The 27,914-nt window shown below is 40.3% G+C and overlaps 1 long non-coding RNA gene across 8 annotated transcripts in view; it reads left to right on the forward strand.

Moving 5' to 3' along the window:
• Positions 1 to 6,492: 6,492 nt before the first annotated feature.
• LOC119477005 overlaps positions 6,493 to 27,914 on the forward strand; it is a 103,101-nt gene continuing 81,679 nt past the window's right edge. For 7 of the 8 annotated variants that reach the window (XR_005204151.1, XR_005204152.1, XR_005204153.1 and 4 more), the window contains exon 1: positions 6,693 to 7,016. This is a non-coding gene — a long non-coding RNA (uncharacterized LOC119477005). The other variant, XR_005204150.1, reaches the window with a different exon arrangement.

A 27,914-nucleotide genomic window follows, 5' to 3' on the forward strand; every position in this document is an offset into this window, starting at 1 on the left:
GGCTGAACTCTCTCACTGCTTAGCATCTAAACATAAGCAGTCGCTCACTAAGTCAACAGAGAGGTGAATTATGGGAAGGAATTTTCATTGTTTGAGTATTTAGCTGTGGTGGACCCTTTACTTAAATATACTCTGAAAATACTAAGAGAAAGTACACAGATATTAGTAGTAGGGCTGTCAAAGTTAACACGTTAACGCAAATTTGTTTTAATGCCACTCATTTCTTTAACGCATTAACGCAACTTGCAATTTTTAGGTTGTAGTGGGCTCAGTTTTAAGAGTGAGTGAAGATACAGGTATCATATGAAACTAGAAAACCTAATGAATCCATGCTTCCTCACTCCAAACTTGTCAAAAACTGTCATGGCCATTTTCAAAGGGGTCCCTTGACCTCTGACCTCAAGATATGAGAATGAAAATGGGTTGTATGGGTACCCACGAATCTCCCCTTTACAGACATGCCCACACATGCCTTGTGCGTTGGTGAGGGGCGTGACAAAGCTTCTGGATTTGACGCCCTGGGAATGAGAATGGGCTGGGCAAACTACATGTTGGTACCCAACCAAACAAAGCTTACTGTCTTTCATGACGTACTTGATGTAACCGCGAAGGAGGCGCTAGAACCCGACTTCCAGGAACATGTAAACAAACCGTGGCAGTGGTGTGTATGATGCTGGCTATCTTAGCCTGAAAGAAGAAGGAAAACCAGCCTGACCATTATTCTGTTTCACAGTTCCACCTCAGCACAGCACCAACAACATCATTCCTCTTTCGCTTCGCCATGTTCACAGTTGTGCGCGTAAGAGCTCTCTGTGCTCCTATTGGTCAAAGTCACGGCCATGATGGCACACGCTGTGGAAGGAAAAACAGATTCTAACATGCTAGTGTTTCTGACGGGATGTCTTGAGGCGTCCCAAATGCGACGTCGATTGTCGTCTACTATGACACACCACACGGGATAAAACGATTGATTGATGCGCCCGATGCCAGTTGTTGTTTCCAATCTGAGCTGACACCCTACGTCTGCCGGGTCGGGCCATAATCAGGCTGATATTACGTAGTCTGAACCCAGCATGGTGTGTTAAAGGTCCCATATCGTGCTCATTTTCAGGATCATACTTGTATTTTGTGTTTCTACTAGAACATGTTAACATGCTGTAATGTTCAAAAAACCCTTTATTTCCCTCGAACGGTCTGCCTGAATATACCTGTATTTACCCTCTGTCTGAAACGCTCCGTTTTAGTGCATTTCAACGGAATTGCAACGTATTTGTGTTGCTAGGCAACAGCTTGGGTACATGTTTACTTCCTGTCAGCTGTCATTTACATACACTGCAACAGGAAATAAACTGGGACACATTTAGAATGTTTATGTTTAAAACCGTGTAATGATCTATATATTGTATATTTGTGACATCACAAATGGACAGAAATCCTGATGGCTTGTTTCAAATGCACGATTTCTGAATACAGGCTGCTTTGATAGTTTAACAGGATTTATATAGCACTTAAACCTGCTTTATAATATAAAAGAAATACAAATCTCACTTTTTACAATATGGGACCTTTAAGTATGTAATTAGCTACATTCCACAGCTGGTATTTCGTGTTGTTTTTCTGCATAACCCATTAGCACTCCTGTATGATCCCTATCAGCTCTGTACTTGTTATACCTTACAGTCGTGTTCTGATGGACTCCAGTTAAGTAAATGCGTCACAGCGGGAGCTGCCACATCCTCACAGCGAACACGCCAGAAACTTAAAAATGAATGACTCCAGCAATCACTTGAGGTTTCACAGGCAGCTCTCCTCCGTGCTGCAGGACTTAACACACCGGGGAGATAAAAATCAAATTTTCACAAATGGGATTAACGCACATACAATAACAAAAAGAGGAATGAATGGACTCACTGTATTAAACAAAAGATGTACCTGATAGTCCCTGTGTGGTTTCTGCTCGACATATTTCTATAAATGGTGGACAGCTCGGAGGCGCCTTAAACGCAAATCCATTTAGCTCCGAAGGAAGATTTGTGGGCCGAGCTACTGTTTAAAGATGTCAGAATAAAAGTCTCTATTTTGAGACGGGAGTGCCCACAATGGGTGAAATATTTTGAGGGGGATACAGTTTGTCCTGGCATACGACATGCAGCTTTGTGGATATATCAATAGCTAACCACAGGACTTTAATGTGTGCATCACATATCTATCTCAATCAACTTTATTTTTACATCAGCAGGCTCATATATTGTGTGGCTGGCTTTAATCCTGACATTCAAAAGGCCTTGAAAGTCTTCCAAGCTTCATGAATCATAAAGTAAACTAAATTTGCTGAGATATGTTTGTATGTTTTGCAGATGTTTACAGTCTGCTGCATTATTGTCAGTCTAAACCTTAAAGGGCGGGTCTATTCTTTTGGGGGTTTTGAGGTTTGTATATCATTCTGTAGCTTCCCAGTGTATGTTTTCAAATCGTAACATTCACATTTTGGTCAAAGTGTGCATGTTTTAGCATCAAAATGCTATTTTCCCTTCAAGCCCTTCTAAAATCTTTTTCCCACGTGACCTGACGTAGGTTTCTGCATGACGCTGCTACATGTACAGTATATATATATATACATCCTTATGGTCAGGGTCAGCACGCTCCCAGTTTGGAGAAGCAGATGTGACGGAAGCTAAGCTATGTACTGCTGTGTGGACGCCACATTAGTTTGGATCCGAAAGTCACACAATAACACAAACTAACTATCCGATCGATGCAACGGTAGACCAGCAACTGTCGTGTTCTGCGAGGTAAAATTAATGTTTTTGTGAATGGAGTCTGGTCTGGTTTTGAAGACAGAGATGTAACAGCTTCAGTTCCCCGTCGGAAAGGGCTTTCTGATGGCGAGGTAGAGCGGTGAAAATATTCTAAATATAGCGTACACTTAAACTGATATTGATTTTTATTAATATGCTTTTCTGCTGCTGCTGTCCACAACCACTTTACCTCGACATCAGACATCCCTTTCCAACAGGGAACTGAAGCCGTTATATCACTCTCTTCAAAGCCACCAGACTACATTCACAAAAGCAGTGATTTTACCTCGCAGAATGTGGGAGTACAACTCCACTTCAAAATATCTAACTAACCCTTTCAGTTATTTCCAAACTTAGCAAAGCTAACTTTGACTCAGCTAATTCTAGCGTTCACATTATTCATAACCTTATTGATTAGCTTATGGTGCCTTCAAATGAAACTCGTGAGCTCATGTTTACAACACGGGAAGTCCTGTACACAATATGCTTGGTGTTCAAGTGGTGAAGTCGTGAGAACACAACTTAACTCGCTAAGCAACGGCAATATTAACGTTACTGTCGCCGTCTAGAAGCCACAGAGGCTAACGATTTAGCAAGCGTTAACGTAATGCAGGAAATGCAAAGGCATTATGACTATATCAACATTTTCCTCAGACCTATTATAAAATTCAGAAGAAAAACAAAATACAACTAAAATTACAATATGTTCACTTATTATGCAACGAAAAATGAACATCCAAGGCCTCCGCCATTTCTGACAACGTCAACAAACACGTGAACACAACTCGTGAACTCGGAGGTTGTGAATACCACAAGAGGGGGGCGTTCATATGGACTCTTCTAGTGAACACGGTAAACACGACCCCATTTGAAGGCACCATTTCTTCGGTAACCTACGTCACTGCTTTATGCAGCGGCTGAGTGGGCGTTTCCAGATGCAGATGGACCCGTCCTTTAAAGAAAATGCACAGTAAAATAAACTTTCCAACAGCTTCCCCCTACCTCGCTGTTAAACCTCATGTGTCTGCGTTATATTGAGTTGAGAGGGTAATACGCTCTGTGTCTCCTCTGCTTTAAGGTGAAGGGCAAAGGGTGTTAGTTGCCAGTTCTCACCACAGCTTCCTTTCTTAAGTAGCTCTGATGCTGCAATAACACAAACGTGCCAAAAACAAGGCGATACTTTCAAATTGTCCAGACCTTTTTAAAAACTTGAATGCCTGAATCTCAATGGACTACATAACGCGTGTGTTTTGCAAGTGACAAGCATAATTACACGGATAACTAGACGGATAAGCAGACAATGAGCAGACCTCATTGTGAATTAGAGAGAAAAGAGAGAGACCCGTCGGCCCTTCTTAAACCACAGGTATGATTTATAGAGCAGGGCTGGTCGCCTGCGTAAAATTAATAATAGGAAATGCGAGGGTAGTCCGGCGACTTGTCCAAGATATACTTTCCCCGGCTCTCTCCAGACCCCTGGAAAACCTGGGTGGCCTGCAACCGGGCTTCCTCTGGTTTCTGATGTTAATGTCATTGCTTTTGCTGGTTATGACAGGAGCTTCACCACAAAAGCCGCGTGGTTTGGGTCAGACTAAAAAGGGGACAAGCTGTGATAGCAGGATGCACAAACGGTACAGTTGGTACATCGGGGTGTTTTTGGTCCCACGGTGGAGTTTGTTGCCACAGAGAGAGAGAGAGAGAGGGGAGGAATGAAGAGGAGGATTTCTCAAATGCGATTGTTTCTAAGTACTTCACTTTTCCAGAAATCAGAAACCACACGGTGTATTATGGTTAGTGGATGTTTTGAATTACTTCAGCTACTTAATGGTTCCTCCTTACCCAGCCCACAGAATTGTTTCATAGTGGTTTTAAAACTTTGCTTAAGTCATTGAGTTGGATGTTGAGTAATCTGCTTTCTAAACCTATACCCTTCACACTTAAGCACGTATAGGTTGTTCACTTTATGTGCATTTAATGTAACGTAAGGGTAAATTAAGCATTATTACTGTTATAAGGTAAAGACCACCTTAAATTTGGGGTAAATTGAAAAGAGAGTCTTTGTTTGTAGCTTGATGGAAATAAAAAGTTTTTTTATGTTTCCGGTGGCGGTCACAGGGTGTTTAATTTTCATTGAAATGAAAATGTGAAACTCAGTGTGTACATATATTTTTACAAGGGTCATAAATAAGTTTAAATTAAGCTCCGAATATTTTTGCTCTCCTTACAAAAAGTGCAGTGTGTCCTTAAAGTCCTGGCTGTCAGAGTAAGTGAGAACAGCCCTGCCGGTGTTGCTAACTCCGCTCAAGTTGGCACCATTTTGAGAATCCCCCTGTTTTCTGAAATAACAGAGGATCTAAGGCCCATTACTTTATATACAGAGTATTGTAAAGAGGTAAGTGGGAGGCGGGTGGAACATTTTGTAAATCTTGTGTCACCAAAACCGCCGCAAGCAGGATGAATGCGTTTACTTCGCCAACAGGATATCCCCTCAGACTCGCTCACTGTGCCGCTGATGAGGATAACAGAGGGGGCATTATTTTTGCTTAACAGCTCGGGAAGGTGATAAAGGGTTCCCAGATCCTCTCGCAGGGGTGCAGCGGTACACACACATCCATTCACGTTGACGCAACATTTCATCTGCCCGACAACTGGATTTAACCCCTAAAACAGAGGTCATGGCCAGGAAAAGATTTCTAAACACGCCGCTGCACAGACACATCCTATGTCCTTATAAACAATGTCTTCATTATAGCATCATTTGGCATATATGTTAATGATGTAGTAGAAATGTGTCTGCATTTTCCATTTGCACTGTGGTCATCACTACCGGCCACGTGGCTCGTATTGTTTTCACCTTGTGAGTCCGTGTGTGTGTGCGTCATCATGGCAAAATGTGGTCTTGGAGACACCTACTGTAGCAGGAACTACCACAGAGGCGGCTCTGAGCACTTTGCCAGGTGTTTATATGTCTGTTTGTGGACAGATTTTTGCAAGATGCAGTCACAAAACTTGGTGCGATCCCATCTCAAGATGGTCTCTAGTTTGTCCTATTTATAGCCTAAAGTGCAATGCTTATGAATAGCTATTTATTGAGTGTACAGTAGGCCTATACAACTTGATAACTTTTAATTACTTCCAATGCAGCACAACTACAAACCAAGTATACCTTTCTGTAGGCCTATAAAGCAAGAAAACTTAATTATACTTTTCTTAAGTATATCTCTCAATCAAAAGATTAAGTACAAGTAGGCCTATAAGCCAAGTATACTTAGGCTTTTCTGTATACTTGTCGAGAAGTATACTAATGCACACTTGAATAAACTTCGGTTGTATGGTGTGTAGAGTAGCCTACAACTTTGTTGAATTCACAATTAGTTCAACTTTATTGAACTAATTTGCAAAGCTAGTGTTGAAATGCAAATTAGCGTAGGCTATAAACGCTGTGGTGGTTTCGTGCTATTTGTCAACCATACAAATAAACATTAAATAAATAAAATAAGTTCTTCCAATTGAACTAATAGAGCTTAATTCAAAACCAGATAAAGTACATCACAATATGAGGCAGAACAGATAAACAGACAAAAAGACAGACATAAGCAAAATAATGAAGAACAAGGGAATGTTTCCATATAGGCCTATTTAAGATAAGGTGAACATTTAATTATATATATTTTTTGGAAAAACTATATAAAAAATAAAAAATAAATAATTTTAGCCAGCTTATTTAAAATACATGAAAATGTCACATCATTTAAGGAAAATTTTAAAACAATCAGGTTTACAGTTGACAGCCACAGCCAGTAAATGAACGAAGAAGAAGAAGAAGAAGAAGAAGAAGGAGGCTACTGATTGGCTAGGGGGCTGGAGAGAGCAGAAGTAAACAGGTGTGTGAGGGATGGCCCATCAAACATGGCAACCTGTTCTGAGGAAAACATGTTGAGGAGGACTGGTCATACTGGCACAAACATCTGTATTTGTTTTCTGGAGCTACTATTTAGTTCCCTAGTCAAGATAACAACAGAGCTAACGCTAAACTAGTTTGTTCCCGGGGAAATCTTGTGTTTGTAGCCGAAAACAGGAGACCAAAGGGCGGATCGACGGGTTGTACCTCCCGCCGGCTCCAGGGACTACGAGACGTCACGTCTCTCCTCCGTTGCTAAGCAGCTGTTACTCAGCAACCAGCTGTTTCCAGCCTCAAGGGACTGACAGAAACTACCTGTGAGTAACCCCACTTTCATCACTATTTAAAGTTTATTTTGTTAATAGTTAAAGTGTTAACACAAGTGTATGTTGTTATTGTTGAAGATATTTTATAGATTCAAATAGTGGAGTGTTCATTTGTAGGCTATAATGTGTATTTATGGGTTTAAAACAAATTGTGCACTACATCTTCACACACTGTGTTGTGTGAGACATTTTCAGTGTATATTAGTAAAGACCTTGTTGGCATAGAACCTGAGAGAGTGAAAACTGTGTATTTTTCCCCCTTGATGTATTGCTGCTTTTGAGTTTTTGTTTGTTTATAATCCTGCCAGGAGCAACAGGGTGAATTAGCCTAATGTGGGACATTTTTTGCATTTCAGACTTCTGGAATATATTGCTATATAAATACACACCTAGTACCACTCTGAAATCCCCGGGATGTGTTGTAATCAAACCAAAAAAGATGCAAAAAATTTGCACTTCACTTTAAAGGTCCCATATCGTGCTCATTTTCAGATTCATACTTGTATTTTGTGTTTTTACAAGAACATGTTTACATGCTGTAATGTTAAAAAAAAACTTTATTTACCTCATACTGTCAGCTTGAATATACCTGTATTTACGCTCTGTCACACTCTGTTTTAGTGCATTTCAACGGAATTGCAACGGAATTGCGTTGCTAGGCAACAGCTTGGATCCATGTTTACTTCCTGTCAGCTGATGTTAACAGGAAATAAACAGGGACACATTTAGAATGTTTATGTCTAAAACCGTAAATATTTTATATTTGTGACATCACAAATGGACAGAAATCCTAACGGCTTTTTTCAAACGCAAAATTTCTGAATACAGTCCGTGTGTATTTCTCCATATATTGAGAGTTTTGATAGTTTAGCAGTATTTATATAGCACTTAAACCTGCTTTATAATATAAAAGACATGAAAATCTCACTTTTTACAATATGGGACCTTTTAAATATCTTAAATAATGCATTAGAAGACTAAAAACCTATAACTAAACATTGTTATTGCACAATCCATGCTGTCCCACTTTGCAAAACCATATTTCCTAAAGTGGGACAATGGAAAATTTGATTGAAATAACATATATAGAGTATATTTTAAATCATGTATATACACAGTAAGAGAGATTTTACTTTCCCAGCCCACAGTTTGTTACCAAGCAGTGAAAACACAAAGTCAGAAGCAATGTAGATATTATTATGATTATGATTAGGTTGTTAGTAAAGAAACTGAGGGTGCTGCTGTTCATAAGGCCAGTAGGAGCAGGAAGTGAGCCTCTCTCTGTCGTGTCAGTGTGGGCTGTGAAAGTCTGAACATTTTCAAACTGTCTCAGCACCAATGACAACAAGACAAACTCTATTGTCTCTTGTCTCTTGGTGATTAAAATGAATGATTCCTGTTTTGACTAGGAGCCCCGTTTTACTTCCCTTCTATCCACTAACAAGTGCAAATACTTTCACTGTGAGGAGCAGCTCTCAGTCTCGATCAGTGCTGGATGCATACACATTCACACTACCAGCACTTCCCCATGCTTTTATTCTTTGTTTTGGCTTCTGTATGGACTATGACATTTTGTGTTTTTGCGGTTACAGCATTTTGGTATAGGTTGATGGGTTTTTGTGGTCAACAGCAAAAAACGTAGTCACATTTATGTTTTGTCAGACACTTTTTTCATAAGACATGTTGCAGATCTACACATTCTTGGTCTATGCTAAGTTAGTAAGCAACTAAATGTGTTTCTTAACATGCAAGTATGCATTTTACGTTGCATGCATGCATTGTAGAGCTACTTGAAAGTATAGCCGCTATAAGATTCGGATTCGGGTTTAGGTTTGATTATTTTGAAATGCAATTTATTAAGACATATCTCTTTTTCTTTCGCTGACTGTGCCAATAGTTTGAATCCAATCCAATTTTTACTTGCCCCTATACAAATTGTTTTATTTATTAGCGGTTATCAAATAACAACAAAAAACAAAGTTAATTGTCATGTTTAATCTTTATTTAAGTAAATGAATCTGGAGTTTTGCCCACATCCTCTAAAGCCACCCAACTAAACAACTGTTTCTAGGATAATTGAAATGCTCGCTTGAGCTTCAGCTCATAAAAATGTGTCTTTTCCCGCCGCCATTTTCTCACGAGCAACTCTCATCAGAGATGATAATGAAGCTAGATGGCTCACTCCTTAGCTACTTCCATCATCAGCTCCGAAAAATACAATGTGTTAGTTATTTTTACCGGCAAGTGAGTTTCTAGATTAGCCCGATGTGGCATTTTACTTGCCCCGGTCAAGCGGGCAATGCTTATTGTTGAGACCTGTGTTGCATTAGCCTGGTGAGCTAATGGTCAATAAAAGATGGTCGGGTTTGGGTCTGAAATGTTTGCAGTATCTGGTTCGGCCAGGTCTTAAAAGCACGCATACGGGCCTAGTAGTCTCAGTTTTAGGCCCACACAGAACCCTTTAGCTGTTGTAAGCACATATCAGTTTCTATGCAGCACTATCCTGAAGTTGTAGAATTCAGGTCGAGGTTTACTCGAGAAATAAGATAGCTAACTTTGTTTGAAAGGTCTCTATTCGGTTGTCTTCTAAGCATTAGGCTAACTTCTTTCCGATGAGTCCACACGTCTCCTTAATGTGTCTATCTTTAAAATCATACTTTGCTTCCACAGTGCAAACAACAGTGTGACTGTGCAGGCCCAATAAATCACACTGAATCTCTTCAGTGAACATTTAAACCGGTGCACTTTCTACATTTTCAACATAACTGTAGAAACTTCAGCACTGATTTACTAAACATTCAATAATGAGGCCTCTCCATCATTGCCATAACTCCCATGACTTGTTGAAGGGAGCTGCTCTCAATTATAGGGAAGGTGGTAGAACATAACGCTTCCTTTATAGCTCTGAAATCATTTCACAGGCTCTGGTAGCGCTGGCATAATTTTAAAAAGCTCGGGTCTGAGGTAGCCCATTAAAAATACTCATAAACATTAATTTTGCCAGTGGGATGTGAGATTGTGTTACCCTCTTGGCAGAAATGCGTATGAAATATGTGGTTTTGCATTGGCTAAAATAGTTCCCAGTCCTCGCTTCCTTTGAAAAGTGTATAATCTAGACTGTTTGTCAACTCGGTCTGAAGAAATTGGACGCAACCCACTCACCATGTGCCTTGTCATGATGGTGATGGCGGTCGTGTCAACATAAAACCCTGCAAATCTGAGGGAGGTTACCAAGCCAGAGAAATGTGCTGACTGATTAGTGCAGCACATTTCATATATAGTAAAGCCAGAACATAAATAAAACTGGAGTGATGAGGGGCGGAAAGTTACTGCGACGTCTACAGCGCGATGACCTGTTCAAATATGGTTTTCAACCATTATTGTTTTAGGGTAAGAACTTTCTTACAATGGAAACTCATAATGAAAATATCCTTCTGTTCCTCACAATAATCTAATTTGTGCTTGTAAAAACACTTAAAGCAAACAATGCAACACAGCTGCACAGGTTCTTTTAAGTAAAACTGCAGAGATAACAACTCTTAAATAGACACATGTATTTGATTGTCTGAAAAACAGCAGTAGCAGCTGCTTTCACAACGTCCGTGTTAACTGAAAATGATATCGGCAGATTGGATACGTCACTCGTTACTGATTAGTTAGGGCAAAACAAAACATAACATGCCCCGCTACCATTAAGAAATTTGCTAATATGAACATGACGTCAGGCTGGATGAATGAAGTGAAATGAAATGGCAATTCAGTCAGATTAAAGGTGCATAATGTTGTATTTTAACATCAGTGAGTTGTTACCAATATTAACACACCAATACACAAATCAGGGGCCTGAAAAGTGAATCCAATTGACTTGCATTCTCTGGTTGCTAAAAGAAGTCTGATTGTATAGAAGTCTATGAGAAAATGAGCCTACTTCTCACTTGATTTATTACCTCAGTAAACATTGTAAACATGAGTTTATGGTTTCAATCTCTAGTTTCAAGTCTTCTTCAATACAGCATGATGTTCGTTTAGTAAATTATGGACCTATTTAGAGTCAAATAGACCATAAAGCAGGGGATGCTTTAGGGCGGGGCTACCTTGTGATTGACAGGTCGATACCACGGCGTTGTCCGGTCTGGCAGTTGTCCGTGTTTTCGTCTTACAACTTTAACCCCTTCACAGCGTGTTTTCAGCTCTTGAAAGTTAATCGTAACATGTTGGTCGCCTAAAAATGTCTTACTCAGCGTTCGGTTGTACTTAGCTCCACCCTCTTGTGTCATTTCTGGTTGCAAAAAACCAAGATGGCAACGGCCAAAAACAAAGATACCGACGGCCAAAATACCGAACTTGAGGCTTCAAAACCCTAGTCCACAAACCAAAGGGTGACGTCATGTTTGGTCGCCTAAATGTCCTATTCACCGTCCAGTCGTACTTAGCTCCACCCTCTCATGTCACTACTGGTAAAGACTAGAAGCAAAGAGGTGAAGCTCTGGTGCCATTTTGACCTGAAAACGCTTTTTATGTTTAGAATATTTTATTGTTCAACACAGGCCATATAGATTTAATATGACGATAAAATATAATTCATTTTGATTTACTTTTGTTCGGCACGTTTTAGGTGGACGTTTTACTGACGTCAGGTAGTTGCTTTCAGTCCAACATGGCAGAAGCATAGCTTTGCTGCTGGGCGCTGATGTCACAATGGAACGAACAATTGACTTTCACTTCTTGGCGATATACGTTCTTTGCTACTGGTTCCCAAAAACCAAGATGGCGACGGCCAAAATGCCAAACTCAAGGCTTCAAAACGGCAGTCCACAAACCAATGGGTGACGTCACGGTGACTACGTCCATTTCTTTTATGTGGTCTATGAATAGATGTCATGAATTGCTTTACACAAAACATTAAAGGTTTCAAAGTTTGTCACAACATTGTACAATGAAACAAATTACATGCAGATGGACAAAAAATGTTGTTAATATGTTTGTTTTTATAGCTAAAAACAAAGATGAGACAAACGCATACAAACCAACACTAGTTAGGTTCAGCAGGGTCATGCAGCAACATATTCTTTGGGGCTTATGGGTAATGCAGTCTTAGTTTTGACAACCAGCAACACCAGCAGCAACATCTGTTTACTCTAATAGCACCAATGGATCATGATAAATTTGACAGACATGTTTAAACACTGCAATGTTGTGTTTCCAGCATTTCACCGCAATCTTAAAATACACTTCAGTAATTTGAATTTCAGGTGCTGTGATCATGCGGAGAGCGGGTCAGAATGATGTGAGGAGTCGGATATATGAGCAGTTCTGTGGTAGAAGGGGCTTGGCTTCCTGGCACACACTAAGGTACACCCTATTGATGCTCAGCCAGCAGCCCGACCTACACCGGGTCAAATTTATGGGTAGACGTTTAGCTCGTCTCTGCCACTCTGTAGGGCAGAAAGAATAACATGGTGCCTCGAGCCCGGTGATGTTTCCAGCCTGGCTGCACATCACAGACCTGCTGAGAGTCAACTGAGAATGTCAAAAACACTCTGTCACTCTCCTCTTCAAAGTTAGCGTGTGGTCTGTAGCCTCGTTTTATCATTAGGTTTGCTCACAGTTTGGTTTTAAGACCTGAGTTTTGAACTTGGTTGCCATGGGGCGACATCATCTGCTCAAACCAGCAAAGAATATTTCCATATGTAGAATCATAATTATCAATATCTTAACTTCTCTTGGTTATTTACCTTGATCTTTCTTTGTTAGTCTTTGGCAACCTGTAATGCTGATGATAATAAAACAGGAAACAGTCACAATGTGTCATTGTCAGAAAGAGGAAGTAAAGATGCTGTGGTATCAATATAGTTTTCTGCAGAATTTATGAGTTACTCGTCACCAAAATGACCGTAAGAGCAATCCTCTGCATCACCGACACAGGAAGGCACATTGTATTTAAACAAACATTTTAAAATACTGACACACATCATTACTAACTTCTCAGCATGTTATATATCACACCTCCACCCCTCCACCTCTCCAGCAGGCACACTATTTTTTTTATTTAGTATGAAATTACATATAGTGTAAAAATGGGGAAGTACCGTTTTTTATTTTCCTGTTACATGAACCCTGGAACACGCTACCTTCCAGCTGCTCCAGCGGCTCAACCCCTAAAGTAGTTTCACTTCTCTCTGGCTCAATTTTTCGTTTAAGTTGCAAAATACCGAGTAAGCTCGTTGGTACAATCACTCTCTCCCAAACCACATGTTACTCCGACTGCAGGACTTCAAGTCACGTCGAGAGGATCCGGCTTTCTCACTTGCAAAGAACTTCAGTGTTACTGTACTTAAACCGAACTACTGTTTATTCTGAGTCCCACCACATAATTACAATTACCTGTAATACCTAAAGTGGAAATCCTCAATTATCTGTAATGCTGTAAGTGGAAATCTCTTTTTGCTAAGCACTTACTGGTACTGCTGTCGTGTTTTTCCACTGCACTTCCCAGAGTGAACTGTGTCTGGATTTTTCCTGAGACTTTCTGCTGATGAAGTTTGTCTTTCGTGAAGTGGTATTGTTTGTTCATCCATGGTGGATGTTGCTGCTCAGACTGACTAATGCTACATTTCCTTTTAACTATCCCACCCTTGAGGCCGTCAGTGTGCTTCAAGCGAAATGCCTGTGATATCATCTTGGGAGGAGTGTCGGGGGGTTATGTCACACACTTTTGATGTCACACAACTTGTATCTTTCAAAAACCAACAACAGAAGAGACTTTTGTTGTTTTGTCCTGTTGTCTTAATGATTATCACATCTCGCCCTTGTCCACAACAGCCAGTGGGCTACCACCAGGGTCTGAGAAGTGAAGCCAATGCTGAAGTGCCTTAAACTTGCATTCTTTCTAACAGCCAGCAGGGGGCGACTCCTCTGGTTGCAAAAAGATGTGTGATTGTATAGAAGTCTATGAGAAAATGAGCCTACTTCTCTCTTGATTTATTACCTCAGTAAACATTGTAAACATGAGTTTATGGTCTCAATCACTAGTTTCAAGTCTTCTTCAATACAGCATGATGTTCATTTAGTAGATTATGGTCCCATTTAGAGTCAAATAGACCATAAAGCAGGGGATGCTTTAGGGCGGGGCTACCTTGTGATTGACACGGCGTTGTCTGGTCTGGGAGTTGTCCACATTACCCTTTCATAGTGTGTTTTCAGTTCATGAAATATATATATAAAAAATTATTATTATATTATATAAATAAGTCATTAAAAATGTCTCATTCAGCGTTCGGTTGTACTTAGCTCCACTCTCTTGTGTCACTTGTGGTTGCAAACAACCAAGATGACGACGGACAAATACCAAGATAACGACGGACAAAATGCCGAACTTGAGGCTTCACAACGGCAGTCCACAAATCAATGCATGACGTCACGGTGACTACATCCACTTCTTATATACAGTCTAAGGCGACAGCAGGCTTTTAGCCCCACCTAACCCAACACTTTTGCCTTTAGACATGGTCGCACGTCACTTAATATGGACTTGAAGGCATACCCCTGCCTAAAGACAGCCATTGGGTTGACACAACAAGGGTGCAGAAGCAGAGAACTCCAGCAAAGAAATAAAGGGTCGTCCTGTAACACATTTATCACAACGTAGGATGAAATGGTTGTTGCCATAGTTGTGAAGTCCTTCCTTGTAGTGTTATAAACTGCTGTGCAGTGTTTTGGTGTCTGCTAAGTCTTGAAACTGATGGATCTGTCACCCGAACGGAGCCTCCTGGATTGTATTTCATTGTCTCAACACGCCTCCACCAACGCAGCCACGCTGTTTTCCGTTTAAATGCCTAGCAACCTTTAATTTCACCTCTTGCAAAAAACAATGGTACTGGCCTTTAAGTAGCTCCAATACACTCATTCATGATGTGTGATAACCACACTCTCAAAAGTAACCGAATATTACTTTCACACTCTGACAAACACAGCTAAGTTTAGTTTTCAACGTGCTTTTAAATGAGCCAGCAGCACATAAAGTTCAGTTTGATTCATGCTTGGTCACTCGACACATGACCGTCGTCTCTCAACAATAGATATTGTGTTGCACAACGCTCTGCTTTTGTACTTTGGCAACAGTAAGTAGATTGACAGATAGATGATTAGCAGGAGTGATCACACACACACACACACAACTTGTATTAGCGTCTTCTGCCAAGTGCGTGCGTTTGGGGGTGGTTAAGGTGTCCGTGCTGGGAAGGTAGGTAAGAACAGAGGGCTTTGGAAACTTCTACAGAGTCCAAGCAGCACATTTGTCAATGTCACAGAGAAAGTACTAATTTGTAGCACAGCTGTTTCCCTCTATGATGTGTTGAAACACTTTATCAGAAGAATTGGGCCGGACCAGCTTGTGTCTCCAGCTCATAATAATGCCCCATTCACAAGTTGGTAACCGGCCTGTCCGGGCCTCCCATGGCAGCCTCTGTGAAGTAGCAGTAAACCTCAGCTGCTCTAATTTGTAAACTAGGCGAGAGTAAAAGTGTGTGTGGCACTGGATACGGTGGCGGTGGTGGTGGCGGCAGTGGTGGGCAGGGGAGGGGGGCAAGAAACACCATATGTTCCTGATTGACGATGATTGAATCAAGTGCAGTAGCGGAGAGAAAAGGGTTTTCCAGCCAGTGAGAAATGTGTGTGCACTGAGGCGTTTGACGGAGCGACGGGGAGATCTCACTGGAGCTTAAACAACCAGGACAAATCGATTAGTGATGACCCATTACTCCAAAGAGTGTGTGGAAAAGTGCTCCTACATTTTCAACTGCACTATTGCTTTCCTGGAAAATACTATTGACACGGAAATACATAAATTCAACCATGGATGACTCTGTCTCAGCTTTTTATTGTGAAGGAAGAGTCATTTTTATATTGGTGTCATAAAAATATGACTAAAAAAACAGCTTCTGGGGAGAAAATGTGATCCTCTCCCCGATGTAAAGGCTACAGAAAGATGACATTTGGGTGAAAAAACTCAACCTTGAAGTTCCCCAAAACGCTGGCCTGTGACATTATGGCCTCTAGTGGTACACTGGCGATTGACACAGACAGCTCAATCATTTCCTTATAGGCGTGTGCTGCCAGGTCCAGCTGGCTTTGACATTAACACCAGGCTCTGACTGACAGAGGCCCTGGCCTTGGGCTGGGCTCCCGGGGCCTCCACAGTACATTCAGCTCTCCTTTTAGCCTGTTGATTTACTGTCCCCGGTGGCCGCTCGTTGATCCATTTCCCCTCTCAGTTTGCTCACAGGGCACCCCGAAAACCGTCCTCCAGCAATATATTTGCTTTATGATTTCCTGAGGAGCCAATGAAGAAAAACAAGCCCCCGCTCACTGCACCTGTTCCAGTTAATGTGCAGCGGGCCGGTCGGCCTCCTCTGGTCTCGGCGACTGGGGAATCGCAGAGGGCCGCGGTGTCACAAGCTCCATGTGGATCTTCCATTTCCCCCCCAACCGGCCCAGTCGGGACCGAGCGGCGTGGGGAGCAGAGAGAGGGGGGGGGGTAGATGGCGTATTATATGTGTGTCAGTTTAACACACACAGGTCAAATGGGGCCCACATAGAGTCTTGCTGCGTGTGCATTATTAACATGTGTGTGGGTGTTTATGTAGCGCAGCGCCCAACATGGAGCTGACATTAATAAGGGAAAGTGATGGGAACTTGCTTACATCATTTTGGACGAGATGCAGATGTGACTGAGTGGAAGGTCTTAGCCATCTTCCATTTTGCACGATGATGTGACCGACATGGTATTTATTTAAATATTCCAAAATAGAAAAAAAAATAACAATAAAAATCGTCAGATTTATATTCACCCGCAAGTCAGTTTCTTACGATAAAAACCTCAGCCTCGTGATCCAAGTTAAAATGATGAATAACATGGAAATATGTTTTGGAAATGCAGGAGTGGAAGGAGTAGAGTGATTCTAGAGGTAGTAAACCAGAGGCGCCACGATATATTATCACGATTATCAACATGGGAGTGAGCAAATATGCTGCTTTATGCAAATGTGTGTAAATATTTATTATTGGAAATCAATTAACAACACAAAACAATGACAGATATTGTCCAGAAACCCTCACAGGTACTGCACTTAGCATAAAACAATATGCTCAAATCATAACATGGCAAACTGCAGCCCAACAGGCAACAACAACTGTCAGTGTGTCAGTGTGCTGACTTGACTATGACTTGCCCCAAACTGCATGTGATTATCATAAAGTGGGCATGTCTGTAAAGGGGAGACTCGTGGGTACCCATAGAACCCATTTACATTCACACATCTGGAGGTCAGAGGTCAAGAGACCCCTTTGAAAATGGCCTTGCCAGGTTTTTCTTGCAAAAATTGAGTGTAAGTTTTGGAGCGTTATTTAACCTCCTTCGTGACACGCTAGTATGACATGGTCCAGCTTTAAAACTGAGCCCGCTACAACCTCAAAATCGCAAGTTGCGTTAATGCGTTAAAGAAATTAGTGTTGTTAAAACAAATTTGCGTTAACGTGTTATTATCGTGTTAACTTTGACAGCCCTAATCATGATACCTAAGTCACGATACAATAAGCGATAAGCGATTTACTGCAATTTATTACCTTTTTTCAACTGCAAATTAAGTAGTTTGTCAACATCTGTTTTATCTAATAAGATACAGTTTTAACTTTGTTCGTCTCAGAGTTTTCTTTCACATATCTTGAGGTCAAAGGTCAAGAAAACCCTTTAAAAATGTCCATGCCAGTTTTTCCTCGCCAAAATTTAGCCTAACTTTGGAGCGTTATTTAGCGGTCTTCCCAACAGGCTAACATGACATGGTTGGTACCAATCTATTCCTTAGGTTCTAGATTCATATAATACCAATACATAGATAGTATAATAGTATAGTATAATATACAGTGCTCCAGGGATGACCAGGAAGTTAGCATCGTCTGGGTTCCATCGACCAAAAGCCAGTTGTATTTTTCCATTGGGTTTTGTATTTTTTGCAGAAAATAAGCTCTGTGGTAAACACACATTTATGATACTTACACGTTTTGTTAAGCAAGATAATCTTCACAAATGAACACCACTTTATGATTTTAGAAGTGTAAATGCAATCGCCAGATGAACTACACCACGGTCGCATGAACGCGAGTAAACACCACGAGCAATAAACCGCCGTAGGATTGTTAAGAGGTTAATAGTTTATATCATAAAAGATTGATGCTTGACGTCCGTGTATCAATACAGTGTAAAATAAAACAAAATAACACGATACTATGCTGTATTGATTTTTTTCCCCCCGACCTTTAGTAGCGTCTGAAGACAGCAGGGCGAGCGACTACGAAGCCCGAGGCCTGCTGGGTGACATTCAATGATTCGGGGACACTGTGTCCATTTCCAGCGGAGAGCAGGCTCTTATTTGACAACGAGTTCCTGTTTTTTCAGCCATGCATGTTTCCTCAAGTGTTTATGGACGCTTGAGCTATTTAGTGACCCCTCTTTGACCTTTGTGACTGTCTAAACTCCTCGGTGGATATACACTGTCAGTAATCCCAAGTCAAAACGTGATATATCTAATACAGTTTTTTACTCATATTATCTTAAGTGGAAGACCAGGCAGAAATCCCCCTGGTCTGAAAATGTGATCCGTTTATTTCACAGTCTGATATTTCCATTCATAAAAAAAAAAGTCCAATAAATTCCCAGAAAATCAAAACTCATAATTCACGCAAATTCCTTTTTTATTATTAAAGGTCAGGTCTTTCTTTTTTTCGCCTTCACTGCCATTATTAGCTGACAAGCGAGAAGATTTGGTTTGACAATTATGAGGCTCACGTCTGTGTAATTGCGTTCCGCAGAGTGGGAACAGGCCCTCACTTCCTCGCAGTAAGCCTCTGAACATGGTAGATATCACCGATAGTCCATCTGAAAGCTGTCAACTGCCTCGCTGGCCCAGTTCTTCCTGTTTCCTTGGAAGTGGCCCAGTGGTGAAGTGGCCCAGTGGCTTTTAGGTCAAGAAGAGAGGTGAACAGAATTATGAGAGGAAGCATGCATGTGGCAGAGTCTGCTTTTCTCAGTCATGTGTGTTTAAGTAGTAACCTGACAGAGTAAATGTATTCCAGGGTGCTTTTCCCTCCTCCCCTCCCCTCCCCATCTTAACTCAAGTCGTCTTCCTGATGGCAGATGCATTGGAGCTCACCCTTGCGTGTAGTTGCTGAGTGTGTGTGAGTCCTTGTGCTTTTCCTTATGTTGTTTTTTCCCCCCCACTTTTTTTTTTCTCCGGGCTTAAACAGTGTGTTAACCACCAGATCCCATCGCTATCAATCTTAATGGTGGTGGGTCAATGTAAACGCACACATGTGTAGGCTCTTTCTGCAAAGCCGCAGTTTAAGAATAATTCCTCCTCCGAAAAAAAAAAAAGATGGAGGGAAAATATTCTGGCCCCATTAACAAAATAGGTGCTCAGAAAACACCCCAGCCGGCCCAGAGTGATAGCTACTTCCTCAGCTTTTCCACTTCATTGATGGTTATGTGAGTTAAAACAACGAGCTTAATGGAGACTCCGGGCCCTCGGGGGGCTAATCATAGCCACGTGACTTCCTCCGGGGCTTCCATGAAAATAACTCCATTACAATGGCCTGTGATATTAATATCGGCTTTGGGAAAGTCAGGCACGGGATCCGCAGGGAGGGCCTCGCTATGAGCAAACAAAGAGGAATGCACGGCATCCGAGGGAGCGAGGGAGGGAAGGAGAAAAGGAGAAATGGAGGGAAAGACGGAGGGAAAGAAAGTAGTGAGCCATTTGTGATGAGTGATAGCGTATTGCACAGTCATGATGTTCGCTTTCTCTTTTTGGGAGCTTCTGTACTGTAGTTTTCTGATCTGAAATGTCTTCCGGATAGACTAGTGGTTGAATGTAAGCAGTGGAAAGTAACAAAATACTTTTACTCTGTACTGCAGTACTTTTAATTTGGGGAAACTTCATACTTTTACTCCACTTAGAGCTGGGCGATAAATCTTCTATCACGATATATGTCATTTCATATCTCGATAACGATGTATATCACGATATCGCATGTCTTCTGATCATTCAATAGATAAATAGTCTATATGAAATAACCACATGGTAAAGCCTATTTTTGTAAACTCCTGTGTGAATTAGATACTTGACAAATGAAAAGTGTTTTCTCATTTTAAGAACAGTTTTAAGCGAAATTATAGAGAAAAAATAAATAAATATAGGCCTAGCCTATATTGCAATAGAAATTATATAAAAAAAATATATACAATAGATCATTTTGATGATATATATATATTGTCATATTGCCTATATTTTCTGGCATTTTATAGACCAAACTACTAATCGATTAATTGAGAAAATAATTTACGGATTAATCGGCAATGAAAATAATCGTTAGTTGCAGCTCTTTGCTTAGACTATGCACACTGATATACTTTTTCTTTCTTTCTTATACATGAATGCAATAATTAAACACTCACACTACATTTTTTAACATCCATCGGTACCAACCATGTCAGACTAGCTTGTTGCAAAGGAGGCTAAATGACGCTCCAAACTTACGCTAAATTCTTAGCGAGGAAAAACTGTCATGTCCATTTTCAAAGGGGTCCCTTGACCTCTGACCTCCAGATATGTGAATGTAAATGGGTTCTATGGGTACCCACGAGTCTCCCCTTTACAGACATGCCCACTTTATGATCATCACATGCAGTTTGGGGCAAGTCATAGTCAAGTCAGCACACTGACACACTGACAGCTGTTGTTGCCTGTTGGGCTGCAGTTTGCCATGTTATGATTTGAGCATATTTATTTTATGCTAAATGCAGTACCTGTGAGGGTTTCTGGACAATATCTGTCATTGTTTTGTGTTGTTAATTGATTTACAATAATAAATATATATATACATTTGCATGAAGCAGCATATTTGCCCACTCCCATGTTGATAAGAGGATTAAATACTTGACAAATCTCCCTTTAAGGTACATTTTGAACAAATAAAAAATGTGCAATTAATCACGATTAACTATTTTAATCGATTAACAGCCCTAGTTATCACACATAACAAAAAACCTGTACAAATGAAACAAACTATCAGCATGGCTAGATATCATTAAAAGGTACAGTAACTAGTTATATTTTACAGGCATGAATTCTACTAAATAGTTTATAATTTAAAAGTAATAGGTCATTTTCTGTATCTGTAGTTAATGCAGGTTTGAATGAAAAGAGAAAACATGTCAGTTGTCGTTCCCGACAGTTCAACTGTGACTAAATCACACACATGAAGTATTAGACAGTGATGGGGATATTTAGCAGTCAGTTTGAGGAGACAGTGTGTATGTAAGCGAGAGATATGATGTCAGATAGTCTCTGCAGATGATTTGTTTTGGCCCGGCCTCCTTTTAACCGTCTTCTCCTCCTGCCTGTAAACCTGCCATGCTGTCATTCTGTACAGGCAGTAACTCGCCGCCAGCTGCATTCAGAACAATTAAACCTCAAATGATCGCAGCGAGGAGAAGTCGCCCACCTCGGCGTTCAATACCCGCTGAAGACTCCCAGGCCTCCTCCGCTTCCTCCCATTCAAACAGACACGTGCGTTCGCTCTCATAACCAAATGTCGTCGTCGTCTTCTAGAGCAGCTGAACTCTTGTATCGGCCGTCACTTGTAAAGAAATACGCGAGTTCACTGGATCATAAGCCAGACACTTTTTCCTCCAGTTCCTCCTGTTGTAGGAGATTTATTGAATGAAATAACACCGGCTTCACTTTTATGAATATATATATTGTTTTAACAGCACTTTTAAATTCCTCCTACACTCCCGTTAGGGTCACGGCGAGGCCTTCATCTCTTTGAGGATTCAACATGATAAAAGATTTCAGACATTATCATAAACTATTTGTCCTGGACAGGCCGCTACATTTTCTGCTGAAGTATGGAAATGATACGGGCAGAGACACACTGAGGGGTATGTAGAGAGTACATTGTGAAGTATTTCGCTGATACTGTGCGTTTTGTAAGTAGCAGGAGGTCAAATCTAGAATTTAGATATTTAGTGAAATCAAAATCTTAAATCGAGATCTTAAAATTGAATTAAGCTAAAAGCACCACATGTTGAATGTAATAGAGATAAAACAAGTAACTGATTAATCGATTAGACAACAGATGTGTATTGGCAAGAATCTGGTGATATGATACGTATCATGATACGGGGGCAACGATTCAATGTATTATATTCAATATATCGCGATTCTGTAAGCAAGGTGATATATTGCAAGGTTGAATACTGTCATAGTGTAAAGAACACCAGAAATACACCATTTTATAATAGGCAAAAATAACATTTTTGTACTGCATGCAAAAAACTGCATGGTTTTTCCCCAAAGATGCATGTGATTATCATCATTTTTTAAAATTTAGCGTAAGTTTGGAGCGTTATTTAGCCTTCTTTGCAACAAGCTGGTATGACATGATTGGTACCAATGGATTCCTTATGTTTTCTAGGTTCATATGATACCAGTACCTTCACTCTAGCTATAAAACCTTCTACAACTTGAGCCCGGAGGTTGAATAGTGGCCCACTGGATTTTTAAGAGGTTGATTAAAAGTGTTTTAAAGAATCGATGCAGTATCACAAAACACAACATTGTGATTCTCATATGCATCAATATTTTCTTACACCCCTAGAAGTTGCAAACATTTGCTGAGTTCTGCTTCTGATGTGTGTGGATTTGCTGTGTGTGTTTTTCTGGCTGTATAATATCAATTTATGTCTTATGAGGCACTTGCGTTGTAAATTGAATATCTTTGGGTTTTGGACTGTTGGTCAGAAAAAAACCAACTAGACATTTAAAGACGTCACTATGAGTCTGGGAAATTGTGATTTGCATGTTTCACTATTCCAGACATTAAATAGACTAAAACATTTGTTGAATAATTACAATTGTTGTCAGATTAATCAACACTGACGGTATTCATTAGTTACAGCCCTAAAATGCAACCTTATCAAAAACATACAAGAGACATTTGTTGAATGACTCTAAGGCTGACCCGAACGCTTCGGAACTTTGACCGTTGCCATGGTAATCGACCTCCAAATTAGTATTCGAATGCTTTTTTTTTAATATAAGTATGTAATAATAACGTATAAATCTCAACTAGCACGTGAAATAAGGAATAATGCCACAACATTATTCAGTATTCACATTCAACATTAATTCTTATTAGTTATTCTCAGACGGATATCACTGTGTGTGGAGGTGCAACACCACCAAGCTTCCAATACCTTCGAATATATCTCACCGAAGCTTCGAAGCCTTAAATGAATCGTTTCCTCGTATTGTTGTAATATACAGTAATTTGCAAATTTTTAATTCAAACCTCCTGAGCTGACGTGGAAATTCAGAACATTTTATAATTTAGTTTTGATCATCAGAGATCCCGATGGTTCCAGAAAGTGTTTTTTCATTCTCATTCAGCTTATTAAGATTTCAGAAAAGCAGGATCCCAACAGCTTAAGTAAAAAAAATCAACATATGAGTTAGTAAATCAAACTTTATGTAATAGCACCTTTTAAAACAAACCGTTACAAAGTGCTGCACACACAAATAAAGCATCAAACAATGAGAGAAACCAAAGAATAATCACAATATGAAAACACAGAACAATGAGAGACAGACCAAACTAAAACAAACAAAAACATATTTGATACAGACAATTGTAGATTAAGTAGTTTGCACTCTATAGAGTTTTTAAAATTAATGTTAATTAGTTGAATTACATTGAGTGGGGAATAAAAGTGCGAGCAGATTTCAGAATCTCCAGCAGTGTACTTACTGTACACCACAAGGCAGTGATATGGCTTTCACATCTTTCAAGTGAAATATTAGATGGCAGTAGCCAAGCCAAAGAAAAGGTCCTCCTCCAGGGTCCAAATAATTATAAGAGTGCCATAACAGATCAAACATTATTTCCTTGACCTTGTCTCCAGCTTGAGGAACAGCTCAGACTTTTTGGCTGAACGCTCGGGCAGCAAAAACTCTCTCTGTCTGCAGGAGCTCTCGCTACACGGAGCTGACGTTTACACAGGATTAGAGATTCATTCACCATTAAGTAAATGACCCTCTGCCGGCCAGGAGCAACACTTCTCTCGCTGTTTGGATTCTGTGGTGCAGAATTCACACAGGGATTAGTTTAAAGCATAAATCAGCTGTTTTGGCAAAGTCCGAATAGTACGAGCCAAAAGAATCCTTATATGCGTTTTAGCGTCGACTACCTGAGAAAATTTTCCACTGACACGCTCTTTGAAGTGTCAGCTGTCAGCACGTCGATGGACTCTTTTCATCCTCATTTAGGATGTAGGGTATTCGCACATTTCTGAAAACAATGTGTTTTTCAGCTGCACAGATGCACCGTGGGGTCGCACGCCACATCTGAGAAAACACTGATTGTTGTCTCACATTTTAATTGAATCTAAGGAAGTTAAAGCGAACATCGTGACGTGAGGTTATATTTTTGGAGCATGATGTAACACTTTAAACGTGGTAACAATGTCACTTTCGAGTTAAAATAAAAAATAAAAAACAAGTGAGCCAAGGTTTGCTGGGAGCTCCGCCACACGTCTGTTGTTTTTTGTCGACAGGCTTTCCTGTCAGGTGCGACCTCATCAGCTCTACTGCGTCTAACGACTTAATTTCAGGAAATGCAGTCTGTTAAGAATGCAAAGCACTTAATTGACCCTTCCCTTCTTAGAAAGTTTGCAGTGTGGGAATTGAAAATGAGCCCTATAATTCATACTGGTGCACCCGACTTACTCGGTTTACTTTAAACAAGCTGCTGAATTTTCCCATTTGGCCTACAGGCGATCACACCTTCTGCCGCTTAACTAAGACCACAGAAAGAAGCATAAAACTTGACCTGGTCGATTGCTTACAGCTGCATGAAACAGTCCAGATTGTTGGAATACGTATAGATTCCTCTGTATTTCAATCTCCTGTCTGTTTGAAGCTGCACAGCTATAACACCAAGCTAATTTTACCGGCAAATGATGGTCTTATACAACCAAACAGCTGGAGGCAATTTAGAAAGCAGTGAGGCCGGACACACTGTACATTTAGAAAGAGAAGCAGACACAATAAAGGAATGACATTTCCATTATTTGTAGTGTACAGTGCACTACTTGTCTGTTTTTTTTTCCAAAATATGCACTCCGCTTTTAGATAAAACATTTAAATTCAAGAGCATTAACACTAAATAAATAAATAAAAATGACACTTTTCTTATTTCAAGTACATTTCAATACTTGACTGGAATTACAGGAACAATTGGATGTCTTGAAAATAGGAAAAAATGCATTTAGAAATTCAAAACTCTGCAGTACATTATGTTTTGGCAAGTGCTCTGCAGTATGTTTGAGTTTATAAATATAAATTGTTTGCATTAAAAGCATGCAAAAAATGTCTCCTCTATGATCCTTTTACCAATAGTGCTTTTGGCATGAACATAAACTTAAACCATGAGGCATTATAAAGCTGTTCAGTGTTCAGTGTCCCGATGCTCTGTTTTGCATATGGCTCCCACAACTCCATCATCACTTCAGCCACCTGTCAGCTGAGCACCATCAGCATCTCAACTTGGCTCACAAATAACTGCCTCATTCACTGGGGATGTGACAGATGCATGCTTTAATGTTGATGCTGATACATAGTTGTCCCATGCCGAACTCGCAGTGTTCAATACTAACAGCAGAAACTGTGGAGAGAAGTCCGAGGAGCCGGCCGGCGGTGTTATGAAGAGTGATTTAGGACGGAGCTGAGGCTCCCTCTATTTCTGCCTTTTCTTGAAATGAGAGCTTTTCTTTTGTGCCACCCTTTAGAGTTGGGATTTAATTGTCAGGAAGGGGATAGATTTATTTCCCCATAAATTACACAAGTTTTCTGTGGTAGGACCCGGAGCATAATGTAATCTACACATGTGCACACATGTGCATTGTGAGGGTGTGGATGATGTAGCTGCTCTATTTCTCCTCTCTCCGTTCAGCAGAACTAAGACGTGATTTTAGTTATTTATGTCTCGAAGAATTTTTAAAGGTTCTCTATATGATATCCAGAGCGTTAATATAGCAGAAAACAACGATTTGCTATGTAAAGATATAGAGGAGTAATGTCTACCTGAGCAGAGAATGAAGTCACTCTCCCTCTGTGTGTGTTGTAATCAGAGCTTCTCCGCACTTTGTTGCTATCGCCGGGCATGTTCGTGCATGTGAGCGTGCCCCACTGGCTATCATTATAACGCCGCTAATTTCTTTTAACGCATTAACGCAACTTGCAATTTTTAGGTTGTAGCTGGCTCAGTTTTAAAGCTAGAGTGAAGAAAACTCGAGGAAAAACTGGCATGCCAATTTTCAAAGGGGTCCCTTGACCTCTGACCTCCAGATATGTGAATGAAAATGGGTTCTATGGGTACCCACGAGTCTCCCCTTTACAGACATGCCCACTTTATGATAATCACATGCAGTTTTGGGGCAAGTCATAGTCAAGTCAGCACACTGACACACTGACAGCTGTTGTTGCCTGTTGGGCTGCAGTTTGCCATGTTATGATTTGAGCATATTTGTTTTATGCTAAATGCAGTACCTGTGAGGGTTTCTGGACAATATTTGTCATCATTTTGTGTTGTTAATTGATTTCCAATAATAAATATATACATACATTTGCATAAAGCAGCATATTTGCCCACTCCCATGTTGATAAGAGTATTAAATACTTGCCAAATCTCCCTTTAAGGTACATTTTGAACAGATAAAACATTTGCGTTTTAACTATTTTAATCGATTGACAGCCCTAAAAGTTTCCAATTCATCTTTATTTTGATTAATGTGTTATTTAGTATAAAATGTTAACTGAAAAGCTAATAAAATGTTTTATTTAGAATCGTTTTCGGTGTCATATTCTGTACAAGAATGTGACATAGGAAACATATATATTAAACAATGCTTTATCTCTTCTAAATGTGGACAACACATTCATCTTATTGAGTGACTCACTCTCTCCTGTTATGAAAGAAGCGTTTATCCCTTAATGTTTTCAAGGCTCGATTCAGATTCTGCACAAAATTTATACCATTTCCCAGTAATTACAGCAAAGAGAGCAAGGGGCTTGATTGATGCTCCATATGAAACTGAATTGCGGACGTTTTGCCAGGTTTTTCGGAATATCCTCTCTTTTTTTTTTCCCCCCGCAAATTGGTTTTCCTCCCTGACCTTACAGAGTCGCCACTCGGCATCATGAGGAAGCTTCTGCAGGGAGCCATAACGGCCGCCAAAGGCCTTTTAAATCCTCGATTTGATGGCTTGAGGATTCGGCAGGAGGATTCAAAAAGGATGAAGAGAAAATTGCACATCCTTAAGAAAACAAAGAGCATTTGCATCCCTGTGTCAGGATGAAAAAGGGAGAAGAAAAAATGGAAATGCATACTAATTCATCATCGGCTTTACTGCTCCTCGATGGTCCATAACTCACTCCGACCACCATTCCCTTTTCCCCTTCATACCGTCGGATTCACAGCCCACTACGCCATGTTTTAATGACCTTATTATAGACAATTCTACACTGTCCAATAAAAGGTTTACACTTTGAACTGTGATCCATAGTATGACTAACATATTTTATAATATCTTGTGAATTACAGAGTAATGGAATAATGGAGAAAAGAGTCAACGAGGAAATCACCGCCTGAGACCTCAAATCCCAAAATGATGACTCTGCTCTTCTCAATTGTCCTGTTCTTCTTATATTAACGCATTATCAACGTATTAATAGCAATTCAATGTAGCTGACAACGTTTAAGCACCGCTGCCATATG

This window comes from Sebastes umbrosus, chromosome 18 (genome assembly GCF_015220745.1).
Source record: "Sebastes umbrosus isolate fSebUmb1 chromosome 18, fSebUmb1.pri, whole genome shotgun sequence".
NCBI classification, from domain to species: Eukaryota; Metazoa; Chordata; class Actinopteri; order Perciformes; family Sebastidae; genus Sebastes; species Sebastes umbrosus.